The sequence below is a fragment of the Beta vulgaris genome, chromosome 1 (assembly GCF_026745355.1).
Source record: "Beta vulgaris subsp. vulgaris cultivar EL10 chromosome 1, EL10.2, whole genome shotgun sequence".
Classification (NCBI taxonomy): Eukaryota; Viridiplantae; Streptophyta; class Magnoliopsida; order Caryophyllales; family Amaranthaceae; genus Beta; species Beta vulgaris.
Window position 1 is genome coordinate 23,481,378 of NC_079202.1, and position 19,713 is coordinate 23,501,090.

Below are 19,713 nucleotides of genomic sequence, written 5' to 3' on the forward strand. Positions count from 1 at the left end.
GTTGACTAATGTAATTGATACGGTTTTGTACCCAAATCGGATCATTTAATTATTTACAGATCCATTTGTGAACCGGATCAATTTTATTTCCTAATTGCTGCTACGCTATCCGCTCCGGTCCATTTACAGAGCAGTAAGCCCCATTATGACCGGATCCGATGACCTTTTTCCACTAGTGGGATAATCTTTGGGTGAAATGGATGCATGAAGTGTATATTAACACTACAAAAAAAATCACTCTATAGCTATGGACATAATCCGTCTCTGAATTGTCAAATTATATTGCTATATGTACTCAGAGCCGGATTTAGAGACGGATTATGTCATTGCTAAAGTCTTCGTCGCTAAATGAACTTAGAGACGGAATCCTAAATATTCGTCTCTAATTTAGCAACGGAATAATATTCGTTTGTAATCCTGTAGTAAAAAATTAGAGACGGATTTCAAAATCCGTCTTTAATTTTAGGGACGAATTTCAAAATTCGTCCCTAAACTTAGAGACGGATTCTGAAACCTGTCTCTAGTTTAGGAATGGTTTTTTTTAAAATCACCTATTATTGTTAGTTGTTCGGTTCAACCCGATCTAATTACCGGTTTGGAATGTCGTTGTGAACCGGTCTGGCTTTAATTTGTAGGCAAGGCTCTGGGAAGCAATAGAAATGGGTAAGGTGAATCCTCATTCCCAAGAACTGTAGTTGGTAGGAACTGAACTTGTTAACTCTAAGTCCCAAGGAGAAACTCATACCAACTACACCAAATACTACTTGTTTACTTTTACGTGTGGAGTTGATAATAATTGAAAGAAATATTAGAAACATATCTTGAAAATCCGTCTCTAATTCAGAGACGGTCTTAAAAATCTGTTTCTAATTCAGAGACGGTCTTGAAAATTCGTCTTTAATTTAGAGATAAATTTGAATTTCCGTCTCTAATTTAGAGACAAATTTGAGTTTTCGTCTCTAAAGTACATTAGAAAAAATATCTAGTTGTATAAATTAGAAACGAATATAAAAATTCGTCCCTAACTTAGAGACAGAATTATATGAATCTGTCGCTAAAATTAGAGACATATATATATGAATATGTCTCTAAAATGCATTATTAAAAATACCTGATCGTTTAAATTAGAGATAGATTTAATTTAAAGACGGATTTGAATTTCCGTCTCAAGTTTAAAGACGAATTTTAATTTCCGTCTCTAATTTAGAGATGGATTCTCTAAAGTGCATTATAAAACATATCTACTTGACTAAATTAGAGACATAACTTAAATTCGTCTCTAATTTAGAGACGAATTCAAAAATCCATCTCAAAATTAGAGACGGAATTTCAAAATCTGTCTCTAAATTAGATCTAACTTTTTTTGACAAAATCTAGAAAAAAATTAGTAAAACACTGCATAAACAGATTTTATAACTACGTCTCTAACTTAGGGACACAGATTTTAAAAATCCGTCTCTAATTTCGAGACGGATATAAAAATATGTATATATATATATTTTTAGAAACGAATTATTAATTTTCCGTCTCTAAACTAGAAACGGGTACAAATCCTAATTGTCTAAAATCCCGTTGCTATATGAACGTTATATGTAGCCCTTAGGGCTACATATAAGCATTAAATACATTTCTTTAAGTGGAAACAGTTTAAGAATTCAAGACACATTTTCACATCAGCTGAGGTAATAAATTCTTGATTCAATATTTTATTTCCATTTTAAGCACCTTATACATAGCCCTAAGGGCTACATATATCATTTTCCTTTTTTTTTTTTTTTTTTTGCGGTGTAAAGATGTTGTTTTGTGGGACTATGAACCACCCCTGGATTGTTGCTGGTACTGGAAACAGGATTATAAGATCAAAAATTTGTTGTAGCTGATGTACAATGCAAGAAGTGAAGAATATGACTCATTTCAGCATTAAAAGAACCTATCAAAAAATGATAGGTGAGCATATTGTTGTTTATTGGAACAAACTAATCTGGAACATTATCCATTCCAAAACACAGGATGATATGTTGGTTAGTGATGCAATAGAGGGTAAGAACCACATACATTTTGGTGGAGATTGGAGTTATGGAGTCTAATCCATGTTTGTTGCATGAGAATGGGCTCGAATCGCATAATCATCTTTCAACGCCCTTATGTTGTTAAATGTCTTGATATGGTCAACAATTGCCTGCACCTCTCTTTAGTGCATAACATGTTTCAAAGACAGATCTTTTTCTTGCAGAAGAGCAAAAGGTCAGGGACTTAGAAGAAGATCGATCATTGCTTCAGTCTTCAATGGTCTTATTTCTCACTTGTGGTGGGTGCGTAATGAAGCCACTTGGAATCAGGTGGTCTCGAGACCAGAATTTGTTTTTAACAAACTAAAAGAGTTAGATAAGCAAAAATAAGTTGAATAGAACGAACTAGTAAAAGAAAGCATGCACTGCTAATTAATATTTTAAACATAGTACTAAAAAATTATCCATAAGAATATTGCATAATCACCTCTTTATTCAGGTTCATCTAATTTGATTAGTTCATAATCGCAAATATATTCATCTTTATTTATCCATAGAAATCAAATAATAATAATAAAGAAATTTTTTTTCCTATTTTTTGTTTCTTTTAATCCCAAATTTGATTCAAATTTATGTTCTGTATAATTGCAAAGATTACCTTCATATCTTTGTGCTTTTCTTTGGCCTTCTTTTGAATTTTTATTTAGTTGTTGTTACTAGCATTTTTATGTTTAGCTAATATTTATTATGATACATTGCATCAAACCTCAAAGGGTTTAATGTTTGATGTTTATGTAAGTGTGAAGGCCTAATCATACTAAGAAGCCCATGATAAATAGTCAACAAAAGTTAAAAACTAAGAGCCCATAAAAGAAAGCCCAACAGTCAAGAGTGGTCAAGAGATGGAAATCAAGAGCTAGAAGTCAAACGACGTCGAAAATAGAAACAAGGACGTTGGTGATAGTTAATCTGATTATGGAGCATGCAAGAACGTGGGTAATGGGACATGGTCACCATGGCGCCAGAAGGTAGCAGTTATGATTTGAATCATAAATGATTTAAATCATTTTCCTCCAAAGAAGTAAGGAAGTTACGCATGATGATGAAGTATAAATACAAGAAGGAGGATCAGAACAAAACAACAAACACAACACAACACACAAAAAATGTGCAATTTACTTTCTTCTCCAGCGTAGCATAAACCTAGATTAGCCAACCCCCTTTCGGGGTTATAGTTAGTCCTTAGCCTAGAATTATAGCATGTATTGAGTAACAAGTTTGTTCAATCTCCAGTTTTAGTCGAAATCCATGGAGGTATTCATCTTCATGTTTGTCCTTTAATTGTCCAGCCTGGTTTATCCTTATGTGTGTTATAAAAGGATCTTTCTAGAAGTTTGTGATATTAGTGGGAATATTCAGCTTTAATTAATAGATTAATTATTGCACTGATTGTCTTATTTAATACCTATCGTCTGAATTTATTAGGCGTTGTAATTTAATTACGTTAAGCTATAACAAAGTACGTTAGCAAGGTTTTATCTAATTAAAACCGATAACCCTCAAGGACTAAGACTCATGTGACATTTAGTATCTAACTATTGGGTGTGCATTGACTTGTTTGCAAAGTCATCCAATTGATTTTGCACCAACAATTGTGAACTATTTTTAGTTCTAACTCTTATTTACCTATCATTGATAGTATAACTAGAACTTTAAATGTTGTATGTTGTCTTGATCTAACCTTATTATCCTTTATGTAATTGACTTACATAAATTGAAATTATATAAACCCATTAAAATGATAATTTCTTTACATGACTATAATATGGTAGAAGTATATTGCTGGTTGTTTTTTATTTTGACAACTTTTTTCCCTTTTGATAGAAGATTTTGATATTCTTAAATGAATTTGTTATCTTTGTTCTTTTCCGTAAACTTTTTTAATATTTAATTCCTTATTTTAAAACCTAAAATTTGAAGTTATTCTAATTTTAGTTTTTTAAAATGACAAATATTTTTGATTGATGGATTACCCATTGTTATTTTGAAAATTTAACAAAAATTAATGTAATTAAAAAAATATATATTATTGTTATTTAGGGGACACATACCTCCCTTGCACTTATATAATAATAGAGATAATCACTTACTTCCAAAAAAAACTGTAGCTGCCAAACTCCTTTTTGACTGATTTTATTATCTATTTTATTCAATAATTTGATAGTTGAATGTTGATCAAAACAATAAGTGGGCGTTTGGTTCACTATTTTTGGGTTTCAAAAAATGGAATCAATTACCGATTTCCTTTCTTTTTGTTTGGTTCAACCCCTCATCAATCCCTTACCATTAATTGATGGTAATGGATTCCTCCAATTTGTTACGTTCCCTCCCCCTCAAGTAACAAAATCCATTACCTGAAGTTAATAGTTACCCTTCATTTCCATTCATTGGCTTGAACCAAACACTCAATAAAGCTAACCATCTTTGTTACCATTCCCCTCCTCTATTTGTATCCATTCCCTTTCCATTCCATATCTTGAACCAAACGACCCCTAAGAATATTGTTGAATGTTGAATTGGCTATCCCAATCTTCAAATAAACTTCATACGATAAGAGACTTTTTAAGGACCCAAAAAGTATGAAACCTCGATGTTAAAAAAGAAGTATTAAACACCTTTCTATAAGCGGCATTACCTCTAATATGCTCCTGCACGATTAAAGATCTCTTTGCATCAATATTTTGACGTACTTTTATCGATGCATGTACAATGGCAAATTAATGTGATACTACTTGACTGGTCTTCCAGTTCACCAAATTTGCATGACTAAGGCTCCGTTTGGTAGGGCGTAAAACGTTTTTCCGGAAAACTGTTTTCCTCTATTTTCAGTTTTACATTGTTTGGTTGGCAAAAGAGTGTAAAACCATTTTCCCTTGGGGTAAAATTACTCTCTCAAGGATGGAAAACCATTTTCCTTTCAAAATGAAGGGAAAACTATTTTCCTTCTCTCTCTTGTACACTCCTCTCACTACCTCCTTACTTTCCCTTTCATTTTCCTTTCATTTCATCATTTTTTTACATCGAACCAAACAACGGAAAACTAATTTTGGAATTGTGTTTTCCATTGTAAATTGTTTTCCATGAAAATCATTTTACACTGAAAATATTTTACGCCCTACCAAACGCAGCCTAAATTCCAAACCTACATCCCTGTACCAATAAATTTTTAGTTCCATCTATATTTTTCCACAAATCTTCAACATTTTGATTACATATTAGCAAAATTTAAGGATTAATAAAGAAGTGTTCAACATGTTCATTCCTACAAGACACTTGAAAATTAATGATTGTACCATTCCACTAACTAATAATTTGAGTTTACTAATACAATTTAATTGGTCGTACTCTTACTGTTACACTCATATAAAGAGGATTTCAATGATGCTTGGGACGGCAAAAGTCATAGGAGAAGATTCAAAGTTTGTAATATAAGCTTTCGTCCCTTAACGAATTAAAAAAGAAAAAAAATAGAATAGCCTCATTGGTAATCTTGAGTGTTTACATTTTACATATGGTAACAAAATATTAATTAGATTCTCATTTGTAACTCTGTGGTATTGTCTCCTAATGTTCTGTGACCTTGATGGATAATTTCAGTTAAAAAACAGTTAAAATTATATATCGCTGTCGGATTCCACCAAATAAGGAAGATAGTTCGGTTCAATAATAAGCGTAAAGGAGGTTACGTACTCTTTTACGTTATAGTAGAAGTAACTCCTTTAACTTATAAAATCGTAGAAATAGAACTCCTTTAGCTTTTATATCTTATTTTTTTATATATAACAATTAACCCGTAATAGTTAATTAAAGAGGTAGATTTGTAGATATTGGTAATTTTCTTAACATATATCGAATCATAACATATTCCTAATAATATGTAACACAATTTCTAAAAACAAAATCTGTATCAGGAACATTATTGAAAGTTAATTTCCATGATTTCCTAATTTCAGAATATTGTGTACATATTACTTATTCCCATAGATAATGGGGTTAAAAAAATATCACATTAATTAATACTTATCATAACATAAATCATATCATAAGATATTCCTAAATAATCTATTTTAGTGCGTCGTTCCTTTTTCTAAAAAGAATCAAATTGTGTGACATTTATCTTAAATTTATTAAATAAAAAACTTCACATGTAGCTGCACCGATATAAAATCAAAATCATGGATAAGTGGGCAACGACTAGTGGATGGCCAAATATGATGCATCGATGATGCAAGAAGGCAGAATAAGACTGCATAAGTGGTTGCTGAAGTTGGCGTATTTGGTGGTGCGAATTGTGATTTTATCTGAGACTCTATGGGAAGCAATAGATATAGCAAAGACTATTTCTATCAACTCTTTTAAAAATATAGGTGGGTCATTTGATCCACCATGACATCAACTATATCAGCTACTGAACACACGAGTTATAAGTCAATTTCTAAAATAATCTCAATATGTGATTATGAAATTTTAAATCACAAGTTATTATTTAACCCATTGTAACAGCCCGGATTCTCCCGGCCAGCTTATAGAGGATTAGGCATAGCGAAAGAGACTCTAGTCGAGATAACCTGAACTATTACCATCACACTCACCAAACTACATCGGAGAGTGTAGAACTCAATTCCCAGCTCTATTCAAATTAATTAACTATTACAACTCCGCCCTGAGTCTCAGACTTTATTCTCAAAAATTTCTATAGAAAATCCGGCAGAGTTTCCTCTGAAAATAGGACAACGCTAAAGCGAGAAATAATTTAAAACTGTTATAATTTCAATTTGTAAAATATTTCCAAATCTCAAAGCTTAAGAACCTCAACGCTTTCTCGGAGCAACAACCAATTAACAGAGAATCAGGAGCACTAACGACTCTTAAATATTAAGAACTAAAACAAAAGATTGATAACTAACTATTACAAAGTCAAGCGTCCTCACTTTAATAACAGATACAATACCACACCATCTCGTATCAGCTTCGACTTGCAAAAGACGAACTCACGGCTTCAACCTGAAACATTTAGGAGAACTGCCACCCACCAAGTGACAGGCCACAAAAATGACAAAACGACATACACATCACACTAGCAAAGCTGAGTACTAAACCCGTAAATAAGATTAAAACATGCGTTGGTGGCTTTTACTTGAAAACGGCTCAACAGTCAACCTAGTCACACTGTCACATCATGCATCACATCAATTCATGTTGAACACATACTTATTATATCTTTACCTGATTATCTCATTTATATTACACCCACATTCACATAACAACAAATACTAGAAAACAACTTCCAAGCAATCATATAAGAGACATATTCTATATATATATTTACTTACTTAGTCTTCAAGACATCATACATACTTATGAGGAATCTAAGTTAACTAGCTCTGATATAGGTTGTATGACTTGTTCCCTTTAATCGATTTCTTATCAGAAATCCAACTTAGATTCTCAAATACCATATCAATAATTTTCTTATACCTTTACAACCAATTCCTTATCAGGAATTAAATAACATGACAACACTCCATGACATGATTCCTTATCGGAAATCCAATTACCAAAATGTGATTCATACTCAGGAATCCAATAACAAGATACGATTCCTTATTGGGAATTCAACATCAATATAACTTACCATGATATGTTTCCTTATTCAAATATTGAATAAACATTCATAACTTACCTGATATGATTCCTTGTTAGGAATCCAATATCGAAACAACTTTCATACTTTGACATAAAATTCTTTTTAACCAGGGGGGAAAGAGAACGCCGCGGAGGAGATAAAGCTTACACTTCGACAGTGGGGGTCGTCACCCAACCATTCGCTTTACTTTTGGCCAATAACCGCGACTAGTCCGGAGTACATTTTTCAGCCGCGGGTTTCACATTACCTGATATAATGCCCGATTATCGCCCCACAGAGCAATGGGCAGGTTTCATGTGGGCCCCCCTAAGGTTCATAGTCAAAGGGGCACTGTTCGTGTCACATCATCTGTCGACTCAGACGAGGCTACTTTCCCCTTTTAGATTCCTTTCGATTATCGTTCATAACTCAATCAGATCATTCCTCGTCCAATAATACTCGTGATTCTTAACCTCTTTTAAACAACCAACCTTACTAGGATACTTCACCTTAGAAAACTATAAATCACATGTCATAGTTCTTCCATACATAATTGAGGTTCAATATATATATATATATATGTATATATATATATATATATATATATGTATATATTATGTATATATATATTATGTATATATATATGTATATATATATATATATGTATATATATATATTATATATTATATATTATATATATGTATATATATATATATATGTATATTATATATATATATGTATATATATATATTAATGTATATATATATATATGTATATATATATATATGTATATATATATATATATATATGTATATATATATATATATATATGTATATATATATGTATATATATATATATATGTATATATGTATATATATATATATATATATATATATGCATTTAAGTTCAACCCATTCCAATCATAACTTATAAATTACCGCAACTCATAAGCAATCATATCTGGTCAATACCGACAACAAAAGCATGGTCTCTCAGTTAGAATTAACTAAGAAGAGTTAACTTACACATCACACTCCAGATCATTAATCAAAGATTGATTAATGAAAAACAATCAGTTTCGATTAATAAACAGACAATTAGTGAATTAAATTTGGGAAACAAGGAGGAGGAAAATTCTGCTTCATGGTCTCAAGGTAGGCCAACCACAAATCAGGCACAGGTAATAATGGTTGACGGAGCTTGGAAAAGAGAAAAAAATAAGAGTAGATGGCAAGCATCAATTGCGTGGAAGAACATCTCCCAAAGTCCAGGGGAAGAGTACGCCCATAGGATCTTCGCCATCTCACCATTGCAAACAGAAGCCTACGCGATTCTACGAGCGGCAAAAGACATGGAATGGAAATGCTCCGACATTATCATAATAACATACAACCTAGAGGTCGTTCGAGCTCTTCGATAAAGCAAAAATATAGACAAAAACATCACCTCAATCGTACTAGAAATAAAGAGAATAGCTAACAGTTTTCAGTTTTCTTGTATCAAAGTCAAAAGAAAGGAAGTTCTATTATTAGCCCATAATCTAGCTAAAAGGGCTAGAATAGGGCAAACTTCCACTCCGTACTTTTAGTCTTGTTTTACCCATTGTAAAAAAAAAAGTTCCTGTACCAAACCGAACAATAGACTCGAAAACTTTAGAGCACGCAAAAAGAGACGAATGAAGAAAAGAGGAGAAGGAGGGAAGAGAAGAGAAGGAAGAAGACCAAGAGCGGCACCGGTACTCCGGCCAAGCCAATGGAGTCATGGTGTCATGATTTTTAAAAATTTTTTTTTTCTGTTTGAAACCTTGGAAAAGTAACAATGGTGAAGGCTAGATCTAGGTTTGCAACTCACCAATAGAAGAAGAAAGAGTAATTACATGGGGAGTTTTTTTTGAGTTATCGGGGGTTTATATAGGTAAGTGAATCTAGGATTTTCACTAAAAGATAAGTATTCAAACATCCAATCTATCCTTTCCCAAAACCAACTCAAGTTATATTTTCAGAATTTTCTTTTCTCTCTATTCTTCTTTTTGAATTTTGAACGAAGAAAATGATAAACTAAAATCTGATTTTATTTTGACTAATTTCAAAAAATTTATATATTTTTTAAAAAATTTAAAACAAAAATAACTACATTTTCTAAGAAAAAAAAATCTGATTATTATTATTATATTTTTTAGAATTTATATTTACAAAATCTTATTATAACAAAATAAAACTTAAAAATAGTTACAAAAATTTGGGATATTACAAGCACAACCCATAATTGCATGGTGGATGGTTTCTTCAGCATCTGGACACCAGGGGTGAGGCGCAACATTTAGGATGTGTGGAGCCTTTAGTGCTACTTAAACAGGCAATGAATTAGTGCAAATTTTTCACAAGAAATAACAAGCTTTAGGGGAGATTCCCAGTTTCCAAAGATCCACCCAAGCTCCATGAAAATCATCTACATTCCCCCTATTCCCTAACATATAAGCTGGTTTCACCATATAACTTCCATCTTTCGAATAAGACCACATATAATCATCAGCTCCTCCACGAGCACTTATGGGAATCGCCAAAATGCACTTCAAATCTCTCTCAATAAATTGCTACTCAATCACATCAATTTTCCATTCCATTTTCTCATAATCAATCAAGTAAACCAGAACATTTAATTCTTCAGTCTCGTCACTCGCTCTCTGTGAACCTTCCCCGCCCCCTCTCATATCCTACCCAAGGATCTATCCATATATTAATTTTCTTCCCATTACCACTCTACACATGATCCCTTCTTTCACCAAGCTTTTAGCAATCCAAATGCTTCTCCAAGAGAAACTATTTGAATGCCCTAAACTTGCACTAACACGTCATTATTAGGGTAGTATTTTGCTTTCATCACACGATTTAGAAGAGAATTTTTAGAGTGAAGGAAGCGCCAAACATGTCAAACCAACAGAGCATCATTAAATACCGCAAGATCTTTAAAGCCCATGTCACCCTACACTTGGGTTTACACATTTTATCCCAACTCAACCAGTGCATTTTCCGAGCCTCTCCCTTCCCACCGCACCAAAATCAAGCCATAGCTGAGCTAATCTCATGAATGATAGCAACAGGGAACTTGTACAAACTCATAAGGTACGTAGGAATGGCTTGAATTACAGCTTTAATTAAAATTTCTTTCCCTGCTCTTGATAATAGTTTCTTTTTCCATCCACGCGATTTCTTCCATACTCGATCAAGGATACACCGGAACATCAATTTTTTTGAATAGCCACATGCAGTATGGATCCCAAGATACTTCTGGTGTTTGTCAACTTGCTTCATCTGGAGAAGATTAATCAGCTCCTATGTTCGTTCTCCACAAACTAATCTACTAAAAGATACCTCCGACTTTTCATACTTAATTTTCTGCCAAGATGCTTTTTCTTATTTGTTGGAATATCAACTATTGTCAAGCATTCATGTCGGGGGGCTCTAGTGAATAGGAAGCTATGATCTGCAAAAAGAAGGTGAGAAATCTCTGGACCATTCCTACTAGCTTTAGAACCATGAAGAGCTCTAACATCGACCTTCTCCTTAATCATCTCCTAAAATGCATCTGCCACTAGGATGAACAAGAAGGGAGAAAAGGGTCCCCCTGTCTCAAACACTAGTATGAGGCATAGAACCGCAAATTTTGCCATTGATAATTAAAGAATATGAGACTGTAGACACATATTTATAACCAAATTCACCTATGTACCATCAAATCCCATAGTAAGGAGAAGTTTCCACAAGAAGCCCCATTCCACCATGTTTTAGGCCTTGCTCATATCTAGTTTCATGGCCATGATACATGTTCTTCTTTTGTTTCGTTGCTTCATAGTATGAAAAATTTTTAGAGCTATCAGGGAGTTGTCTGTATTCATACGATCAGGGACAAAAGCATTTTGGTTCTCCGATACAATTGCAGGCATGATATTTTTAGGTCTAATAACAAGAGCTTTAGAAGTAATCTTATACACCACATCACATAGACTTATAGGCCTAAACTCAAATACAAGTTTAGGAGACTTAACTTTCGAAATAAGAGTAATATTAGTACAATTAACATCATCAGGGAAAAAGGTACTATGTAAAATATTGGTCACAAAATCAAATACCTCATCTCCGATGATATGCCAGAATCTATGAAAGAAAACAGCGAGCATACCATCCGGGCCTGGAGCTTTGCAGGGATGCATTTGGCTCAAAGCAGTGTAGGTTTCATCCTTAGGGTGCGTTCTCCTCAACTTAAAAAATTAAGTTTCAGGTCCAATAAGTTCAGATAAGTTGCAATAAGGTCCAATCAGGGCAATAAGTTCCAATCAGGTCTAATAAGGTCCAATAAGTTCCAATCAGGTGCAATAAGTTCCAATCAGGTGCAATAAGTTTCAATCAGGTCTAATAAGGTCCAATAAGTTCCAATCAGGTCCAATATGGTCCAAATAGTCAATATTCAATAAATATTTGTATTATTGTTCATTATTTTGTTAATTCATAATTTCATATCACTATTAGCTGATTATGTTATCATTAGAATTTTAATTAAAGTACCACAATGATTATATAGTATTATACTTGTATTAGTGTCTATTATTTTATTAAATATTTGTATTATTGTCTAATATTTTATTATTCATATTACTATTAGCTGATTATGTTATTATTTGAATTTTTTATTAAAGTACCACAATGTATAGTATTATACTTGTATTATTGTCTATTATTTGACTATTTATATTACTATTAGCTTCACGTAAATGAAAGTGGAGTGAGATTTCACATTTGCTAATTTTAACTTGTTAGAGATAAATGTTAATCAACTTTTGATTTTCTACTAGTGCTTTATAAAATCAAAACAAGATTATTAGATATATTAGTGGTGAAAGTTATGTATAGGCAAATATATAAATAGTAAAATTTTTTTGTTAAATTAATTATCATAAGAGATAATTAATAATAATAATTTTTTAGAAGGACGAATTTTAATAATGATTATATCATAATAAATTTTGAGGGGTAGTATTTACGTTAGGGGTAATATTTATGTTATTAATGGTCAATTTTTTTGTCTAATAAGGTCAAATAAGTTTCAATCAGGTCCAATGAGGTCTAATAAGTTTCAATCAGGTCCAATAAGGTCTAATAAGTTTCAATCATGGCCAATAAGGTATAATAAGTTTCAATCAGGTCAATAAGTTCCAATCAGGTCCAATAAGTTCCAATCAGGTTCAATCAGGTCCAATAAGTTGAATCAGGTTCAATAAGTTCAGTTCAGGTTCAATAAGTTCAGTTCAGATAAGTTCAGGGCCAATAAGTTGAAGAGAATGCACCCTTAGTGTAAGGATGCAAAAGATCATCATTAAACTGCTCTGTGATTGTAGCTCGAACATGCTTCAAGGCTTTATCAAAATGTTCCGCAGAGGGATTAGCAAATGTGAATATATTCTGAAAATAATTTTCCACTTCTTCTTTAATCAAATTCTCCTTTGTCTGTTAAATACCTTTGATGAAATTACGTTGCTTGTGTTGAGAAGCCTTATAGTGAAAATATTTAGTATTGTGGTCTCCATCTTTTACCTCTGCAACTCTCAACCTAAGGTACCAATAAGTAGTGGTGTCAATTCAGTTAACCAGTTCAGTTCTGGTTTAAACCAAACAGTTCAGTTGACTTCAGTTCAGTTAATTCAGTTTATTTTTCCGAAATTAATTGATTCAGTTTAAACTTTTTCGGTTTCAGTTTCAATCCATACAGTTAATTTAATTTTTAGTTAAGTTCAGTTCAGTTTACAGTTCTCTTTTGGTTTGACCCGTACAGTTTTGGTTTAAACAGTTGGCTTTTTACGTATTACTATCAGTTAAACAGTTATTTTCGGTTCGGATTCAGTTATTTTCAGTTTCTTAAGGAAACCCACATTGACTCAGGTGAAAGTTGATATCGGTTATGACGTGTGTTTCGGGTCTCGCTTCAGGTCAATCCGTTATTCATTGCAGGAAATTCCAATTCAGTTGGACTTTTATCACATAGGTTAAAGGCCGTTAAACTTGTCGAACACAACAATGGCACCAAGAGACGTATATATATTTGTCTACGAAATGGCATTTTGAAGTTGCCATATTTTCTGTAAAATTATTTTATCAAATGTTCAACATTTGGCTGATATTGAAAAATTTAATTTCAAATTCTTCATTATTCTATAGTTTTCCAATGTGTAACTATCAATGATGAATTTGTGATTGGTTGTGGTCAAAGATTAAGATGATGATTGATAATGATGAATTACTTTATAAATCAGTTAATGTAAGTGGTTAAGCAGTATAAATCAGTATAATGGAATTTGAAACAAAAAACATCTACATAAATAATCCAAGTATTTATTAGTGTACATAATCAATGTGTCAATGGTAGCCTCTAAGATGATTTAAGATAACAATGCGATATTTGAGTTAATCGTCTTTATGTGAAATGCATTTTGAAACATAAAACATATTATTAAACTAATACGTAGTTATTGGGTTAGATGGACGATGTATATCAATATAAGTCATTAAGTTGATTCAACATAGTTATATTCTATTTAACCAAGTCATATTTAATTTCAAAACTAATTTTGAGACTAAAAATATCCAATTGAAGTAGAATAAGTTTGTTGAACCCTAGTTTTGATAATGACAAAGAAACAAAGGAACAAACTAAGTAGTGAACTAATGAATTATTTAAGTGTATGGTGTTTAAGGTATCAATGCAAGGAACTGAGAATACAAGTCAATGAAGAAGTCAAGAGAGGATTTCAAAGGCTAAGTAAAGAAGTTTCTATGTTGATACTGGAGCAAGCATTGGATCAAGAATAATAGAAGCTAGGCGTTTTATTTTCTAGTTCCAATGTAAAGGAACAAAGAAAGAATGGTAAGGAACTGTGGCAGAATATTTGAGAATGAAGCGTTTGTTCCTCTGTAAGGAACAAACTCAGTGGCACTTAGTAAATATGTTAAAGGAACTGAACTAATATAAGGAACTAGACTTAGGCGTGTACTTAGTGTAACGGTTAAAAGATAATGGAGTAAGTCATGCCTAGATTATAGGAAATTAGTTATTTCTAATTTCAAATGATAAAATCAGTTTTATAAAAAGAAAATCTGTTTTGGAAAAGATATTATTTTTCGGAAAATAAGAAAATAAATATCCGGTTGTTAGAAAGATTTTATTTCAAAGATATTATTTTCTTAAAGATTAGAAATTCAGATTTAAAGATAAAAAGAGTTTATAAAAACTGATTTTCGGATAATGTTGAAGGAACTCCTATTATTTAGGAGTAATGGCTGCATTTTATCCACGTTCATTTATAGTTCATGGGATCATGGGACATGATGTAAAACGTGTTCCTTAGGGAAGGAACATCATGGGTAAATGGATTAAAACGTGTACTCTAACATTATCCCACGTTCTTCATGATTACACTATAAATATAGAAGTCTAGATAAGTTCCAAATGTGTCTGACTAAGTAATTAAGTGAGTTTAACTTATTAAGTGTCAGTGCCTTCATTCTCTCATAATAGCCATTTGTTCTTTGCCTTCTTACTCAATTCCACTAAGCTTATTTCGATCAATTGTATTTTGGTTTTTGGGGTAAGGGAACTTTGAGTGAAGTTCTGTAAGAGAAAGGCTTTGAGTGAAGCTTGTATGTGTGAGAAAACTTCGAGTGAAGTTGAGAGGAACTGCTGTTAAGGGAACAGTGGTTCAGGAACTTGAGTTTAGGAACTCAAGGTAGGGCTCGAGTTAGAATTAGGTTGTAACAGAGTTGTTTGGCCTAATTAGTGAAAGTGTTGAGTTTAAAATCCCTAGTGGTCGAGGTTGTTTCTTCTTGTTGGGCCCAAGAAGTTTTTCCTCGTAAAAATCCCTTGTGTTCCTTTAGCTTGTTTATTCGTTTAAGTTTTAATTTCCGCAAAAAGTTACGTTTATTTCTACACCTACAATTCACCCCCCTCTTGTAGTGTTCCTAGGGAAATAACAAAGTTATTGTCAGACATATGAATAATAAATGTATCATTAATAAGTAACATAAAGCGATGATGAAAATAGTAATAATAGTAACAAAAACTATGATGACACTTAGTCAGATACTCTTAGTCAACTCGTGTGTGCGATAAATAGTTATGATGACAATGAAAATAATAACAATAATGAACATAAATTATAAGAAGTTACTATCAACTCAATGAAATTCATATAAGTTATATCGTTACACAATAAGTTCACTTAAATAGATATAATCTAACTACTAGATAATTAGGTGATAGACTGGTAGTTGTATACGTAACACTATAACTCTATAAGAATTATAACTTGATAAGCAAAAGTATATGTATCCTATAACGCGTCAATATAATTATATTGTTATACTATAATTCATGTAAATGACTATAATCAAAACATTAACGACCTTAGAGCTAGAGTAACAACTCAACAAGTAATGAAGTAACAATGATCAACGTTAATCACTTATCACTTAATCGAATATGTCAATATGTCATATGAAAATAATACATAATCAAACACTATGTTAGTAGAGGATGAACATGATCGAATTTTGTTAAGTTAAGGTTCATAATATTGGCATAAATTAATTAATGAAATGATCATAAGATTGATTGTCTTCGGCATTAATCAAAAGTCAAAACCATCAAATGAATATGATCATACGATTGATCATCGATGTTATTACACGGTTTTAACAATAATCAAAGCATACTAGAAATCCGTCTATTTCATTACTTAAATAATCACACATTCATGTATTTCATACTTAACACTTAACAATTTATACTTTCACAGTTTCACTGTTTCACATCAATACGTCATTATTCATTGAACATCATGATTGGTGATGATCAAGGTGATGATGATTTATAATGGTGAATGCTCATAATTTAGTGATGACGATGATGATTAAAGTCGATAAACACAAGCTAATATAATACGAGTATAATGTGACAAAAATCAGTATAGTTGGGCAATCATTAGGCTAAACTCAATCAGTATACTATGTAATAGATGTATTGCATTTCAAGTACGTATTAATGTATAGAATAGTGTATAGATCAAAGTATTGAATTTTGAATATAGATTAGTATAAACACAATCTAATACGAATTGATTAGTGTATAGAATAGTTAATCTAAGTCGGTAATCATTACGCTAATCGTCTTTAAGTGTAATGCATTTTGAAACTAAAAACATCTACTTAAATGATTCAGAGTACTTAATTAAATGAATGTGTCAATAGTAGTCGATAAGCAAATTTAAGAGAACAATACAACATTTGAGAAAACTATAAATATCTAATTGAACAGAAAAAAGGTGTTGTTATTTGATTCAGAAACCAAAAACATCTAATTGAACAAAAAAAAAAGTGTTGTTATTTGATTAGATGAATGTCTTGGTGTTAGTCGATAAGCTAACTCAAGAAAACTATACTCTATTTAAGTTAAGCATCCAATCTAAGTCGAGCTATGAGCTATCGAGACTCCGGTGGAGTATCATTATGCTTAGTAATAAACATAACTCTATAAGGAGTATAACTAAAATTAAGAAACTCAATTCACAACTTTAATAATAATAATAATAATAATAATAATAATAATGATAATAATAATAATAATATAATAATAATAATAATAATAATATAATAATAATAATAATAATAATAATAATAATAATAATAATAATAATAATAATAATAATAATAATAATAATAATAGTTATACTATGCTAATTAATAAATGATAGTTATACTTAAATAATGCTAATAGTAATTTCAATAAACATAGTTAAAATTTTAGATTATAATAAAATAATAATAATTGACTAATTACTAAAGATTTTAAGTTGTTAAACCAAGACAACAACTACTAAGATTATAAGAATATAAGATTATAAGATTATCAATCCATGTGCTAGGTCATCAATCCATGTCCTAGGTTATTCTATTTTTCTATTGGCTAAAGAATGATATGATGGATTATGAATTAAAACCATTGATCTAAGAAGGATTAAAATCTAACCCTTAATGTGTATTGTAACATAAAAGAGGAAAAAAAAGATGGATCCAATCTCATCCATTGATGATTTTCATCCAACGGACGAGATTAAAGTTAAAAACCCTAACATTGCAAGATATAGAACAAGTGTGTGTCTCCCACATCTTTCTTCATTCTGCAGTTTTTTCGATTATCACCTCTCCTCCTCTACTCTTTGCCATAACTCTCCGGTGCTTGAAAACAGAAAAAATCTTTTCCTCTCTTAGTGTCGTTGATTCGCCTCCTTCTCATTTATGAAACCCTAACATTATTCAGGTGCGTTTATCTTTGTTCATTCATTTTTTATTTTGTTTTTCAAGTTTTTCTGTTTTTTTCAATTGTTTGGGGTTCTTTTATGTTTGTTCTTGCATTTTCCTTTTTCAATTTATCCGTTCTATTTAGAGGTGTTCAATGTCGGATATCGGATCGGATTCGATCCGAAAATTCGGATATCCGAAAATTTCGGATCGGGGAAATTGCGATCCGAATTCGATCCGAAATTTTCGGATATCCGAACTTTTCGGATCGGATCACCGGGTTTTCGGATCAGGTACCGAGTTTTCAGATCGGGTCCGTTGAAATTTTTGAAAAAATCCCGATCCGTATCCGATCCGAAAACCCGAAATTTTTTCCGGATACCCGATCAGAAATATCCGAAATCTTAAAATCGGATCGGATATCCGAAATTTCGGATCGGCGGATTTTCGGATCGGATATTTTTGCACACCCCTAGTTCTATTCAGTTTTATGGTTTACTTGTCATTTTTCGCTTACAATTTTATGAAATTTCTGATATATATGCGAACATGTGTGGATATATAATTTATGTTAGAATTTATAATTTTGGGTTCTTTTTACGAGAATGAAAATTAGATTTTTCAATTTTTGGATTCGTTCATGTTTGCTCTTTTATTTTTGTTTCCGTTCTTCGTTTTTCGGTTCTTTTTAGTTTTTTTATAGTGTTCTTTTCAGTTTTTATGTTTGTCTTTTTTATTTTCATTTTGGTTTTGACTTAATTATTGTTTTGGGGTGAACTCCCATGATTTTTATTTTCCTTTTAAATTAACATTTCTTATGGTCATAGTCAGAAATTGTTATTGATCTTAGTTATGTTGTTATATCCAATCTTTGGCAGGTGGGTAATGTTTATGTAAAGTACGGGGAAGAAGTTCAAGTTGCTGATCTCTCCGTAATGTGGTTTATTATTTTCAGATATGCTTGGGATTTGGGAAGGACTTAGGCTGTATCATCAAGGTAGATTGAGATTCTTTTCAGATATGCTTGTCTAGATAATAAGCAATGCAGTAGATGTTGTGGTTTAGAATTTTCTTTATTTAAACTTTTTGGGAAATATGTACTACTTGAGTTAACTTTGTCTCATACACAATATCTTTATTTTGTATATACTTAACATTAATGAAAGTACAATAGATTTTGTAATTTATTTATATATGTATTATCCTTTTATTATTAGTTGGAGATTAATATATTGTTAAGTACTACTGTTTTATTGAATATCGTAAATTTTTTATTTCTTTTGCATTATATAACGTCTCACTTGATTTTAGTACATATTTTAGTTAAGTTTATAAAATTGTACACAATTACATATAACATATGTTAAAAAAAACATAAAACAATGTTTTCTTAAAAATATCTTAAAACAAGTACATGATATTCAAAGTTGAAACCGTCTATTAATTTTCCTAATTTTGTGTATCAATTGATATATACAATAATTCCCTTCTTGTCTCATATTGTCTTTGCTCATTGGCTTCAAAACCAGTGAATTCCATTTGTTTTGCAACAAAGTGGGGGTGTGCTATGGCAGAAAGCCAGAAATATTAACATTTAACAAGTATGAATTCCATGAATTATATTTGAAGAATAATAACATTTCTTGTTATTGTCTTGTGACAAATGATGTTTTT

At 31.5% G+C, this 19,713-nt stretch overlaps 1 long non-coding RNA gene across 1 annotated transcript; it reads left to right on the forward strand.

Moving 5' to 3' along the window:
* The first annotated feature begins 17,906 nt into the window (after positions 1-17,906).
* LOC125491788 (uncharacterized) lies at positions 17,907-19,226 on the forward strand. Its single transcript, XR_007268440.2, has 2 exons — positions 17,907-18,058; positions 18,995-19,226. It is a non-coding gene; the product is annotated as an uncharacterized LOC125491788 (long non-coding RNA).
* The last annotated feature ends 487 nt before the right edge of the window (positions 19,227-19,713 follow it).